The sequence below is a fragment of the Ctenocephalides felis genome, unplaced genomic scaffold (assembly GCF_003426905.1).
Source record: "Ctenocephalides felis isolate EL2017-DRISC unplaced genomic scaffold, ASM342690v1 CF-g0.4_SCAFFOLD_01604, whole genome shotgun sequence".
Classification (NCBI taxonomy): Eukaryota; Metazoa; Arthropoda; class Insecta; order Siphonaptera; family Pulicidae; genus Ctenocephalides; species Ctenocephalides felis.
Genome location: NW_020537758.1, coordinates 22831102 through 22847166, shown reverse-complemented (window position 1 = coordinate 22847166; position 16065 = coordinate 22831102). Strand labels below are relative to the sequence as shown.

Sequence of the window (16065 nt, the reverse complement as noted above, 5' to 3'; positions counted from 1 at the left end):
TATTCATTAACATAATCAGTTCGACAGATTATTTCATAATTTATTAAATAATCTGTCTAATTAAATCAAATTATATTGCATAAATAATATTAGTTCTCATTTGCTAATGAACCAATAAAAAATAAATAGGTCAGCAATATTGTCAAAACTTTTGTTAGGGCAGGAATAAGTTTTTACTATCTCATTATATTTTATACGAAATCAATATACCCCCCGACTATCAATGTTGTCTTCCATTGCCTGCTTGTTATCTTTAATACAGTTTTGAACAAAGAAACAAGGTCGTTACGTGAAAAGTGTATTGGCAGGGAAGAAACAAAAGATCGTTCTTTAGAAATTCGACTATATCTCTGTATTTAGGACCCAAGGATACTAATACTTATTTAGGAACACACTTGAGAAATGTTAAGATGGCTGAGAGACAATAAGATACTAATTGAATTGAATTGTTTTGTACTTTAATTGGACACTTAGATTTTGGAGTATATTGCGATTAGAATAATTATAATTATATATATATATATATTATCATAATTATATATATACATATATAAAAAAATTATCATAATTATATATATATACATATATATAATACATATATATATATATATATATATATATATATATATATAATTTATGAATATTTAATTATGAAAAATAGCAGCAATTTTATCAAAAAATTATATTCTGGATATTTCCGCATTAAATATGTGTCTCTATCTAACTGCTCTTTTTTTTCTTAATATCATTCATCACATATAACAAAATACAATTATAGTTTATAGAATTCAAACTTGAATTGTTATATTTTATGTAATTGATAATTTACTTGTAATTGATAATTTTTTGTCGAAGAAATAGCTTTTAACGTTGCAAAAGTTGCGCCAGTAGTAATACATAATTTATATTAATAAGTTAAGATTGCAACAACTATTGATATTAATACATTCCAATATGTTTTAATTGAATTTTCTTAACAATAAACGTAATAAATTTATAAATAATTTTGCACTCATGCATAATTAGGTGGCTAATTCTAGGATAAAATAAAAATATTATAGTTGGTAGTAACGCACTGCCCAAAAATTGCCTTAATTTTTTGCTGTGCGGAGAGGCGTTTTAAATGTAAAACCTAAAATCTCTAGATTCACAAAAAAATTAAAAAATCAACAGAAAATAGATTTAAATTGTGTAAATTTAGTTTCAATAATAACAATAACTATCAATGAATCCGCCCAAGATCATATACCTGTTGCCCTTATGATTTAGTAGAATGCATTTACCTGTTGTATTCATTTAGAATTGAATCCTTGGACGGGCGTACACGAAAACGCCTAGTATTGAAGTGAAGCAACTAGTGTTAGAAAAACTGTGTCGAGAAATAATAAAATCGACATTTTTGCTAAATATTTTTGACAGTATCAGTAATTGTTCTACTCAAAGTATGGATTATATTTTGCAAATCATTTTTTTAAATCCTGCAGTTTTAATTGTAGAAAAAATAACTATATAATATAACAAATTGAAAATCCAAATCATTACCGTTTTATCAAAATAATTATTCATATCTATCGCCCTAAATAATATGAAAATTGCAAAAATGGAAACTACTTTGTGGTTCATAATATTCAACTTCTTCAACGCGATTTCATTTACGATATACTTTTTATGTACTATGAGTATTTATTTATTCTCCTGCATAATTCTTCTCAAAACTGTTGTAAAGATGTTATTGTGTTGAAGAAATAATTTAAAAGCTCCCAATATTTTAATTCATAACAAACTTTAATAAAAGGCTGTTATTCATAAATATACCGAATTAATTAATTTAATTTTATTTTCGAAAATTGAGTTCAAGGTATATCACATAAAGCACACATGAAAAGGATTTTAAGAATCAAGTTAGGGTACTAAAGTGATCTCTTCGTATTGGAGAATGCATTGTTAAATTATGCTTAACATCAGTCATTGCACCCTTACACCTGTGTTTTGTCACAATTATGTGTGCAAATTTTATAGAACAATTCAATTTATAAATATAATCCTTTCGATTTTTATCTGTGTATTTAGAACATTTCTGTTTGATTGAGTTGAAACGTACTCGTTAGTCGACTAAGTAGTATCGCTTTTTTCCGCGATACATTTTTAGCATCGATGCTTTTGTGTCGATACATTTTCCAGTAGTCGATATCGATACATTGCCTCGATACCTGTAACATTAGTAACAACACGCCATTCCGAAGGATATTTATGGTCCGGCCGAGAAATACGTGTGCTACGCCCGACGAAGCTTTTACTTCCACGGAGACGCTTAACGGTATTATTGCGGCCAATAAAACCTTATACCGGACTGCCGATATTTTCTTAGCTAACGAAACGATATGTCGACGCCTTGATAAATGAAATAATATAACAAAATATATACATATAAGTAAACTATATATGATAAATTATATACATTTATAAATTAAAAAGTTCCTGCAATTTACCTTGGAGATCTTAGATGCATTATTAGACATTGAAAAATATCACGGTATATATCAATAAACATTTGATATTTCTAACACGAAGTAAATTTATATGAATTGATCAACAAATTTATAAAGCATGGCATTGTGCTGGATTACAATATACACATTAGCTTCGCGCTTCTGTCATTAAAAGGTTTTAATTTTGGTTTTTTTTTCTAAAAGTTCAATATCTATATTCTTCTTCATTACCATCAGAACTTTTAATTTCCATTTTGTTGCACTGAGCAGAAGGCACTTTTTTCGCAATATGAGTTCGATACAAATTTCCTTTCTTTTCATAATAATGCCTAGAAATCCTTTTTCCGTCATCTCACAAATCTAGAAAAGATTCAGGTTAAATTATTCATTAATTTTTTGCTATTGGCTTATTCGCTTCAATAGGCGTCGCCTATTGGCAACATCCACTTGACTACCTGAGTGTACGAGTCTCGCTTATAGACGACATGCACATGACGACCTACAAAGAACATCTAGTGTTTCGGCCATTGATTTCATATTTATCATTCCGAGTTGAATTATTAAGAATTTTAATTTGTTATTATAAATCTTAGTTCTTTAGAAGTGCAACTTCAAAAGGTATCGTAAGTTATAGTAATGGATCAAAAATCGATCAAAAAATCAAAAAACAAAAATTGTTTGCATATGTTAACGTTTTAGAGGTTTCTGAATATTTAGGCATACCTCAGAAAAAATAGATGTGTGTGTGTGCGTGTATTGTGTATACGCAAATTTTTTGTCCTCTTCTTTGGGCGCACGGATCAACCGATTTGAATGGTTTGGAAACATTCGATTCCTATTGATCCGAAAAAACATTCAATTTGATTCATTAATGTATTCTCCTAAACATTCGATGATTAGGAGAAGTGGTGATTAGTGGCAAAGGCAGATCCAGCCATTTTGAGGATACGGTGCTAAATGTCCAAAAATGACAGTTTTTAAGATAACTAAGCATTTGATTTGAATGATTCACAAAACTTTCTGCTTGATTGTTCAAAATTATTTTTTTTCCATTTTTTTTTTAAATATCGAAAATAATTCAGATTTTGATTTTAATTTTAGCTTTAAATAAATATACTTATATACTTTAAATAAATAATTTTAAGTTTATATAATTTTTATAAATATTAGACAATGTTACAGTATTTATAATAATCTATTTGAAAATATTTAATATTTCTCGTATATTTTTTTTTACGGTTAGAGAAGTATCAACAATTTGCCCTAAGGCACGATACCATACACTAGTTAATCTTTATATAAAAGTTCAGGATTTATGATAATTTTTATACAAAGGTCAAGATTTATTGTCATTTTAAATCATATTAGATTGTCTTCAAATGATTATTTGATAAACTGAGTTATCAACTTCCCCAAATACAATGTATGTATATACTATTAATTATATATTTTGTATATTACAATTACAATAACGAATAAATAATTGAAAATTATCATTCTAAGAATAAAATATGATCATAATATTTTATTTTTTTCATTTCACAATTTCATTTATTAATTTTATATTATACAAAGCCTGTTTCTTTACCCGATTCGAAATGTATTTCTTGATAAACAAACATAATAATTCCTTTTATTTTTATACTTTTAAACACCTTTTATTTTTTCACTCGGCACAAAACGATATCGTATAAATGACTATACTTGTCGACTGCCATTGTGACATTTATCTTTGTGCCACAGTCGAGTTCAAAATACCACAATATTATTCTCGAGAGAGTACATTAATTTAAACGCGGTTTTCCTATTGAACAAAAATCAAACGTTGTCGCTGAGAAGCCTCAGCAATTCCTTCTATGTTCGAGAGTTTGATTATCCCGCGATTTCGATCTGGGGGCTACAGTGACTGCTCGGTGCCCCCATAGGGCGTTACACATAAGGGGCTTCATTCAATTACTGAACGTTCGTTGTTCGCTGTTCGGTTGCACAGTTTGTACGGTTTGTATGGGCTAGAGGTGCCACAATCCTCTAGGACGATAGCCCTGGATGCTTTTCAATGAAAAACATCAAATAAGTCGGGTTTTTCGTATATATAAATACATAGAAAGATTTATTGGCAAAGCTACACATACACATATTATTCATGTATGTATGAAAGAGTTCTTGTTATTTGACAATAATATACCACATTCTAGGAGACTCAAGCAAAAATCACCATTGGATAATATTGTAGTCTAGCAAATTGTTTAATAGAACAATTTCTACAATTTTTACTAAATCATCGAAATCTAATAGTTAATTTAATGTGTTTTTGTATTATTATTATATTAATTTATTATTTAATATTATTATATATTATTTATTACAATTTTTATGTTATCTTTATTCATTCTCATTTGGTTTATGCGTTTTTATCTCATTTAGTTTTTGTTTTATACTATTACGTATACGTTTTATTCTATCTTAGCATAGAAGTTCATAAAGTTTGATTATTGTTCTGATTGCTGTATAATAATAAATAATTTAAAAAAAAATAACAATATTGGATTAGACAATCTTCTTCAATAATTCAACATTCTCAGCCCAAAGACCTGAAGTACATATTTTAAATATCAAATTTCTATTATATAACTAGAAATATTACTGTAGAAACCAATTTCTAAACTATTAACTTCTTTTAATAAAACTAACGGCCTAAGAGTACAGGTTTTTCATTAATCCTAAAAACGAATATTGTCAATTGCATTAAATAATTTTAGGGTTTGGCCTAATATCGTTATACCTTTGTATTTAACTGTAATTAATTTAATTAAGGTAATTGTTTATTGTTCGAATTCTGTTTCGAAAATATATAAAATCTGTTACTGGTATCACGACATTATGCATTCTAACTTAAAACATAAATCTAACATAAAAATGATCAAAACTCTACCCCGAAATAAAAATTTACATACAGAACATAGGATTTTAATAGGATAATTTACATAGGAATGTAGAATGTCAATAAACATTGAACAATTCCTTGAAAGTGTATATAAATTTATGAAAAACCTAGATAAATATGTGCAATAATCAGTATCCTCTCGTGTTGAAAGGATAAATTTACAATAAGAAAAGAGAGATAAAATTTACTTAACATATAATCCAGTAATATAATACTTACATCCAGTGCCTACTTAAAGTAAATATCATAGTAAACATAAAAATATTCATAACAAATTCTTAGCAATAATAATAATAAAAAACTTTAATTTATAACTTTTAACACATGTAGTAAAATTTAATGTTAAAATATATTTTTTTTCTTTCAAAAGCACAGCCAATACTCAATGTATTGCTGTGCAAATACATTGAGGCAAATATCATAAAATCAGTAATATAACTGTAGTCTTTATATATCATTTTCTTGAATTATGTACAAATTACAAATAATATTTCTGCTAATGATTAGATACAGATATGTTATGTGCAACAAATTATTTTTTTACGATTTACGGATCCGATAACTTTAAAGTGTAGCAGTCTCTTACGCAACCACCTAATCATTAAAATGTAATTTATAATCGTCAAAGCCGCAATCAAAGGTTAATTACACGTCATTCAATAATAGTTTAAATTTGCAAAGTACTAAAACGTCAGTTTCTGCAAGTAAATTGATTAATATCCCGACAAAAACTAAAATTCCTGCACATAAATCCTTTATTTTATATTATCCTTCGCACATGCACGAAATAGTTTTCTGGATCCATTCAGGTGGCGCATAATAAAAAGTCATTAGGTTTCATCAGGCGGCTCTATTCAAGACTATATCAAAAAAGTTTCAGTCGAGTTTCAAAAGTTTGACTCCAAGCAATCCGTGTTAAACTTTTTAAACTGAATCTGCTCCCAAAGCCGAACCGAACTGTGGCAATGTAGTTTAGTAACTACTTTTACTGAGACGAAAATGAAAGGTGTTTGTTAAGAGAGAAATTAGGAGATTAACAAAGTACTTTTTACGATCATTTAATTTATTTTATTACCATTAATCCAATTTTTAATTTAATAACAATTTTCAATTTCAAAGATGTAGTCATTGTGTATTATTTCCTAAAAATGTTGAATATTGGTTAATAATATTGAAGACAACATTACAAAAATATATCTAAGTTTGTTTGAAGTTTTTTTTAAATTAAAAATTTTTAAGTTGTATTACAATTAGATTGTTAATTAGTCTTTTATGTTTCTTAAAGCTATAAAGTAATTTTTAAAGTAATTGCAATTGCAGTTAAAAAAATTTAAAAAACTTCTGTATATAGATTATAATTTGATATGTTTACCCATTTAATTGATATATGTAAAATAGATAAAATTATTTTAAGGTATAATAGAAGAAAATTGGTTTTTATAAATTTAAAATAATTTCAAAAAATTGAAATTTGTTCTCTGGATACTAAACAAGAATTACGATTATTAAATTACATATCGAATGCTTTGCAAAACAATGCAGCAGCAAAAGGGTTAACAGTTTAAAAATATCATTCGACGAATAATAATTAATTTTTATGATAACCTTTGATTGCTGAATTGACTCGACTAGTTTCTTATAAAAGTTTATTTCATACTATCTTTTCGGAAAAAGAAGAAACAAGCTTATATGAAGAAATATGTAGGTTGTGAATAGTACGTAGTATATATTTATTATGTAGTTAAAGAACGAATGAAACTGTCTCTGACAAAATTTGTTTCGCAATTTCAACTAAAGCAGTGGAATTAAACAATTATATGGAATTTATCAATTTCCGTAGTAAACAAAACTGCCAGTGAATAAAAGTGATTAAAGTTAATTTCGCCGACATCCGACGGTATCTAATTTATTTGCATTGAATTAGTCTCGGGCGATTAATTGCTCGTTCCCAATTGGTTTTTCTCTCGGCCATCTAGCACATAATTTATATAAATCTACGAGTCACTATCGTGAGCTTCATTCTAATGAATGTCGAAAGTAATTTTGTTATTTTAGCCGCAGTAAATCTCCCATCTTGCGAAATTGGGTTTTGCTCTTATGAATTTGGTCAATTACGCGAGTAATTAATTTTATATTTCACCTTTTCTATATCCAAAATATTCTTGTAGGGAAAAATGTATTGGCATTTATTTATAAGAAATATAAGAAGTTTTAAAGCACGGTTTTTGGTTTGGGGACATATTTTTGAACGTTTACAGCAAACGTTTACAAAAAACCCTGAATTGGTAAAAGTTATTAGAGTTAAAAATTATAGATAAAAAAATTTATGCGAGATAGGTAGTATTCGGTAGTACTGCAGCAGAATAGGCCCGTAATCTGAGTTCAAATCCAACTAGATTCAGATTAGAATGTTGTAAGCGACTTTTTATTACCAGTTTACATAGCAGTGCCAAAATGGGATATTTTCAATTGAAAAAAATATTTCTGATCTATATTTTCGAGTGAAAATTGATATCAGATGATCCAAAGTAGGAGTTTGAACTAAAAACCAAGCCCACACAAAGACAGTGCTCTCACGAGATATTCCTTGATAATTTTGATGAAAACAAAGAAATGCAATTATATGTCAAAGAATAATTTAAATTAAATAAAATGAAATTCATCATACATGTTGTCTTTCTTAATAAGTCTATTAATATAACATTATGAAGAAGTGAGTCGAATTGTATGAATTTTTAATAAAATTTTTAGCATATCAAATTTTTAATATGCATTTTCCGACTACACAAAAAAGGATGCTTATAAAAACATATTTAATTTGGCCGTAAGAAAGAAAAGATTTTGCAGCGCGGATATGAACTCATGTTTATTACGCAGATATACTCGCATTCTCTACAATGCTAATAATATCACCAGAATTAATAAAGGAAAACGTTTAATAAATCTCCTAGAATGTAAAAATACAGAAGAGCTCGTGTAATATGAGAATTAAAATTAAAATTCGCATTCATTCCACTTTTCTCCTCTTTCAAAGTTGATGCCGGCGCAGCTTCGAGAGGAGGATTTCTCGCAGGCGCAGAGAGCGCTCCGAATATGAATATAATTTGTTGATATCAAAGTCTGCTCCAAACAAAATTTAATAGCATTCCAAGTTGGATCACAAAGGAGCCTGGATATTATGTTCCCAGTAAGAACATTGCGCACGATTCGCTCAAAGAACATCGGACGCCGTTGCTGGCAAATAAAAATAGTTTGAAAATAAAAAAGCACGGCAAATAAAAAAGCGCGAACACACGACGAGAAAATACACACATAGGAGGAAAAAATAAGCCATCGGGAGGAGAATCGCAACGAAGCCCAAGGGTAGTTTATCAAGCTGTGTTTACAAGCCGAGCTACAAATTTCACCCACGCGGGCGAAAAAACTCATAAAATAAACTATATGCATTTATATTAACACGGTTTTTCATTCGCTTTTAAATGTATGATATACAGTCATATCTTTCATTTTAGAGTGCACGTACAAGTACTAACGTTATAATAAAACACGTAGCCCAAAAAAGGACATACGATATAGAACTAGTTAAAACAGCTTCCAAATCAAATCTGATTAAAATTCAAAAATAAAAAAAAAAATTGAGGAATTTTAAACGCCCCAAGATATTGGTAGGTACATTTTGAAAAAAGATGGCTTTTACCAAAGTACATAATTTTTCCGGCATATCAGTGAAATATCGATATACTTTCAATTTATTCTTTTTAATTTTGTGCTAAATGCCAACATTTCGAATTATATTGTATTTTGTCTAGAACCAAAATGTCAATATAGTGAAAACTCTACGAGCACTTTCAGTGAAATAAAAATTAGAAACTGTGTGATATAAAGGTTAAGAATCTTGTTACAATTATTCTAGAAATTTCAAACATTTATTTTAATTATGTCTTTAACAAATAAACTGGTTAATGCACTGAAAAACGCTACGCTAAATTTGTGATTCGAGAATGTCGCGTATGTGATAAAATGAATAAAAAATATTTAGTGAATATTATTGCCAATTTTACAAAACTATTATTACATTTATAAAAACACTCGAGTTGCATTCTAATATCTACAAAGAACAATAAGAATTCATTTGTACAAACTCGTCGAAAAATAATCATAACTTTAAAAATCTCGTTTCCATTCTACCGAGACAACGACAACGGTTTCAGGTCAAAACAAAAATGAAGTTGCAGAATAAACGAATTTAGACTTCGGACAGAAAACTGCGCCAAGACTTTGCAAACACTTTAACGTGAATTAGTGGACATGTTATTGAAAGTTTTCTGTCGACTTTGCAGAAATCTATCCTGTCAGTTTTCCTGGTTCTTTGGCCGATTTCCAAGAGACACACAATGCTCACGTAAATACGATGAATGATCAGACCGGGTTTATCTTTTGAGTTTCGATTTATAATACAAGATTATCAATTTTAACTCTATGTAACACAATTGACAAAAACTAATAGAAGTATGTAGTAAGTAATTTCGAGGGTACAAAATAGATAGACTTATCTATTATAGGTAATAATCGAAAGCTCTCATTTTGAAACACAATGACATAATATTATCATTCCAGGTATATTAATTATCAACTATCAATGATCAATAACGATTATAAATAAACTTATGATAATTAGCAAATATAAAAAAATAATATGCAAGAATTACCAAATATATAAGATAAATAACAAATAAAAAATATATTTCCCGAACTCGATATTCAACATTATTTGTCATGACAGGCTTTCTATCGAAGTGCGTCCATAGAGATTTTCGATCTGACGATCAAATAATATTATTTACTCGTACAAATACAGAAATATAAATATATATCCCAATAATTATTCATAATTATAAATTTTGCTACTTGCACCAGAACTAATTCTCTCCCATTATTTGGCCGTATGACATGAATATCAAACAATATATTGCAAAATATATATCTTTTCTCTAAGTTTATTATTAACATAACTTAACCCTAAAGTATAAATTTTATAATAAACTAAAGCATGTTTTTCAAATTATTAATAAAAAATAATTGAGTAAATAAGGTATTATATGTCCTCACATATAAAATAAAGATAAATACGATACTTCTGAAGCATGGTCTGTTTATATTATATCCGAAATATTGGCTCCAAAAACAAATATATTGAATGTAAATATATACTTGAATGATGCAAACCTCTATATGGAGTTCATATTTACTAGATTCATCTTTGACATGAATTATTATGGCGCAGTTGTTTCGGGTTACATTCACGGAAATATTTAACAAATATATAATAATATGGACATAAGTTTTCACATAGCTAAATAAATTTATATAAAAACGTTATTTTATTTTGAATACTTGTTCGCGCCAATCAAAGCATGCGGCTATATTGATATATAAACAAAAAATCATCTATCGAAATTTATACAAATCAATCAATCACTCAGAACGTAATCAAAAACAGTAATAAAATTATTGTAAATATACTTATAACTTGTTATTAATATAAAATAAATATATACTGTTATAATCAAAGTATTTACAATTGGTCCTTCATAAGGCAAGCAATCACAACATCCTAAATTTTTCAATACTTATAGAAAAATAATGTGTTTAACTAAAGATCATAACAAATAAAGAAATAACTTTTCGCCTATAATTAGTGTCAATATAGACATGATATATTGATTAATGTATCTGAAAATAATTAATACAAATATTTAAGAACACACTTTTATATAACAACTCAATTAGTGTGATATTGCAGGTTATGTAACTAAAAAGAGATATTTCAATAGTTCAACATAAACCTATCATTACATAATATGTTAGACTCCACAAGTCCATCAGATCTAAATCGGGCACTAACCAATTACTTGCGAGCGCATCAATTTAATACGGGATTTGTTTGTGAAAAATCGATGTAATAAATCCGTCCAACCCCGGTTCGAATATCATAACGTAGACGAATGTCCTCAGAGCAAATAATGAACTTCATCGTATATATATAACAAACATATTTGTCAGGGAACGAGTGTAGAGTTGCGGGTTTCATCAGCGATCGTATCGCATGTAACACTCTCCACCGTTTCTAGTCGCAAAGACATGGAGAATGTGTTTGCATGTTCGCCTCGGGTGTTATGTGGGATAGTTGCACGTGTGTGTTTTCTGACACAAACGCCATGATTTAATAGACGTAAAAATAAATTTTATAGAGTCGATGAGACACATTTTACTACTACTTTACTTCAATACATCTTAACTTCCAGTAGGGATTTTACTTGGTGACGCAGAAGAAAGCTGCAAAAATAGGCATTTGTTGATCGATTATGATCTTTAAAATTCATCATTATTGATTCATAGACAATTAAAATTATTACTATTATTATATCTGTATGTAGAAAGGTAGGCAGATATACAGGTAGACAAGTAGAGAAGAAAAAATAGTTAAGCATAACAGACAGTTATAAATGGTAGATAGATAGCTAGATTGATAGACTAATAAACTGGTAACTAATCAGGTATAAAGTGTGAAAGAGACATAAAAACAGAAAGACTGGTGGACTGATGAACTAATATTCTAGTATGCAGGTAAACGGATGTACTTGTAGACTTATAAACAGATAGACTGCAGGACAGTTCAACAGGAAGACAGAAACAGTAGTAGATAGGTAGACAGATATACAAGTAGTTCATATTTAAAGCAATTTTATTGAATTGATTATTTACACTTAGGGGGAAGTTTATGCCACAAGATAAAATGCTTATGTTATGCTATTAACTTTTAAATAGCATCTAATATATATAACAGAAAACTTGTGTTAGGTATCCCTAATGTAGCATATATGTGTGATCACAAAATTACTAACTAATTAAATTGTGTATACCAATAAAACAATAATACACTAAACGTTAAAAAAACTAAATAATTTTCTAAACAGTGTTTTTATTTGGTTACGAAAGCGCACAAATTATGGTTGAGAAACCATATATATAGAAATTTAATTTTAAGCTTTGGTGGCTGTCAAAAATCAAAAAGAATTAGAAAGAATAGTAATTCTACACTATGATTCAGATTTTTATTTTAAATTTTTTGCTTTATGTATCACAAAACATTGCTTGGAATCAACAAATCAAATGATTCTATGAATGATACTAGTATATTTCATATCTTAAAATAATAAAATATTTATATCGGTTATACATAAAGATGATAAAGTCAAAATTGTTATATGAAAAGTAAGATCATTTAATTTATGTTAGCAATTATATTTTTACATAAAATTTGTCGTACATAATCGATCACAAGTACTTATCGTTTACTCCCGACTAACTAATTTCCCCAAAGCGCAGATGTTCCAAAGTATCGTCTACTATTGGCAAAACATCCAAGTGAATCTCCACGAAGGAGTTCAAGTTTGCTTGTACAATTTAATATATTTGTATCGCAGGGTGTCTCTGCACAAAACTCACATCCAAACACACACATATATAGGCAAGTTTCGATTTTATGTACTTTGCTACATACAAATTGTGCGATGCCGGAGTATGGAAATCATCGAACATATGTAGAGGCTTCACGTGGCTTTCTAACTCATAACTAATTGTTAGTTTCGAATTTCTCTAGAGATAGCACACGGGCGCCTTGGTAATCTAACGGGTGTATATTGGAGCAGATGGAATGACGAGAATGGCAATGGTTTTGTCTGAAATTTAAATTATAAGTCCACGTATGAGTTGGACATCATTTGTGGAATCTAGATTGCTTTGTGCCTTTTGATTGGTTTTGAATTTTCGATTTTCTAGATTGCTATGTATGTCACAGATTAAATTGTGTGAGTTATTTGTCAGAAATGCATATAATTTTCAAGAGACTTTTGATTGGCTTAGACACACCGAAATATATGTAGTTATCAGCCGAGACTCAAAAATTAATTTTATCTACAAAGTGATCATCACATTTAAAATTCATCTTAATAAAATATACTACACTGGGTTGGCAAGTTTTATCAGAAGTATTTAATTTTGACAAACGCACTTTGAGATGAGATGGATAGTGGGCGATTTTTCTACGACTAACCGAAGCAGATATTGATGCCATTTTCACCAAAATTACCACAAATAAGTAATATTAATAAAATCATCATTAACTCAGTTTAGTTTAAAGATAAGATAAGAGTAAGATAAAAGAGATGTTTTCTCTAAGAATAATCTATAATGTACTATAACAGTATGTAAGGTATATTAACATAAGTATTCCTGACTTTAGACTGAACTTTTTTAGCATCTCATAACAATTTTTGAGTTTGCTTCTGTGCGTGATAAAGAGCGCGAATGGAGTTCACATAATCAACTCTTGCTTATGTTTGTGTTTGTGTGTGTATGTGTGTTTGTGTGGTGACATTTGGACCGTGTACCATAAGGGATTTTACACGTTATTCAAATGTCGACATGGAGCGAATCATTCTATATTAGTTGTTGTCGGTCCTGTCGGAAAATGAAATTGCTTCGAGAACTTTTATTACCATACCTTGTTTGAATAGCGAATATTCGAAATAATTATTATTTTGAACCGTTATTAACCTAAAATGCTCAAATATAACGGCATATAGATATTGGAAAATGGGCAATATTGAAGTATGCTATTCAAATGGTATTTGATATATTATAATAATAATGGGTAGTACTGGCATAGGGCAGGTCCATGGGCTGATTTAAAATCCAATTTGATTCAGGAAAGAATGGTGTGTGAGAAGAGTCTTCTTAAAAACTCTCTTGAAAGGATGCTTGAAAATAAACCTGAAGCTTTGTTTAAATAATGGACAAGAAAGTAAAAAGAGAAAACTAAATCTGGTACATATCAAGTAGTGTTTTATGCACGATGTTATTGGAGGAATGATAGAATAGATTTTTTATCAGAGTTTGGTATTAAATGTATGATGATAATGCTATGTTATTAAAATCATCCTTTAAATGACAATCATTGAGTAACGTAGATTACATCCATCCACTCATCCTTTCCTCTAGCGATGACTTAATAAAGTTTCGTATCCTTTTGATAATCTGAAGAGCAGGTGTATTGTAGACGTACAAGTTGTTCGGTTAAATATTGAAATCAAAAGCAGTCGAAAGTCAGAGACAAAGGCGAAAGAATTTACTCTCGGACGATTGAGCTGTTGGCAAAGAGAGACCTTGTAATTAAACTTTAACCCGTGCAATTTAGTCAGGCAATTTGAACGCTTTCGTGCGAGCCCGGTTCAAAGTGAACGAGCTGCGCGACTATGGGACGCGTTATGAATTTTCAAAATATGTGTTTGAAGTTACTTCGCATACAATTTTGAATACATAGTAATAATTAGTAATTGGAAACTATAGAAAATTTAACTGGAAACGACTACAGCAATGAAATATACTAAATATACGAAAAAAATAATTAATATCAAACAACTCTTTGCTAAGATACCTAATCTATAGAAATTTTATATTCCATGGCAAAGTTTCTACCTCAGTATCTTCTAACTATATAATATTCAATTGTATTATAGGGATAGCCAAGGCACAAAAGTCATATTTAACTTAAACAAATTATACCATTAACTATACCAAATAAACTACATCACAACAAGTAACACGTTCAGTGAAATTTCGTGTTAAATCCTAATTATAAAAATGTGTTATTTTGTGTTAAAAATGTGGGCACAAACGTCATATTTTACTTAAACAAATTATACTATTAACTATACCAAATAAACTACATCATAACAAGTAACACGTTCAGTGAAATTTCGTGTTAAATCCTAATTATAAAAATGTGTTATTTTTCTATTTTTCTAAAATTTATCATGTGTCTCTTTTTACCCCATTGGAGAATTAAAATGAAACAGCCAGGAGGCAAACAGAGATCTTAATTTTAAAGAGATTTTACAAAGTAATAAGTACATTATTCAACCAATTGACATTAATAAATTTTATGGGTACATTTTTGACAAAGATAACACTGTATATAATATTGATGTGATATTTCGTCAGAAATATTTATAAGCAGAGTTAAATTAAGTATTTGTTCAAATTATCTCTAGTAAAATTGCTTTTTTAACCCAATTTACTGTTTCATTTACTATTATTTTCTGGTTCACACTTTTCCCGGATAAAGGTTTAGTTTATCTTTTTACTTCAGCCACATGTAATTTATAATAATTATATAAAAAAAAAGTTGAATCTATATTGAATATAACATTAAATATCGTTAAACAATAAAATTGCGTATTCTTAAAAATTATATTAAGTTCTCATAAAATAAATAACATAGGTCAAAACCAATAAAACTAACAACAAAAAAATATTTTTGTTATGGATTTTCAAACAAAATTTTATCATATATAATATAATATGTGTTATATATCAGTTATCTGGTGATAGCAACATCGTAAGAATCAAGGTGACACTTGGTTATACATATTTTTCCCTCTGCTCTTAAATATTATTAAGAAATTCCCCACTGTATATGTTTTTGAGATTTTGCTGGAGAGCCTTTTTACCCGCAGACTGATTGACAAACTAAATAAAACTCCTTCAAATTAGTTAAATTATTTAAGT

The 16065-nt window shown here is 28.6% G+C and overlaps 1 protein-coding gene across 2 annotated transcripts in view; it reads right to left on the bottom strand.

Moving 5' to 3' along the window:
• The window catches only part of LOC113374045 (CUGBP Elav-like family member 4), a 653992-nt gene that overhangs the window by 394398 nt on the left and 243529 nt on the right, over positions 1-16065 (bottom strand). The window lies entirely within an intron of this gene.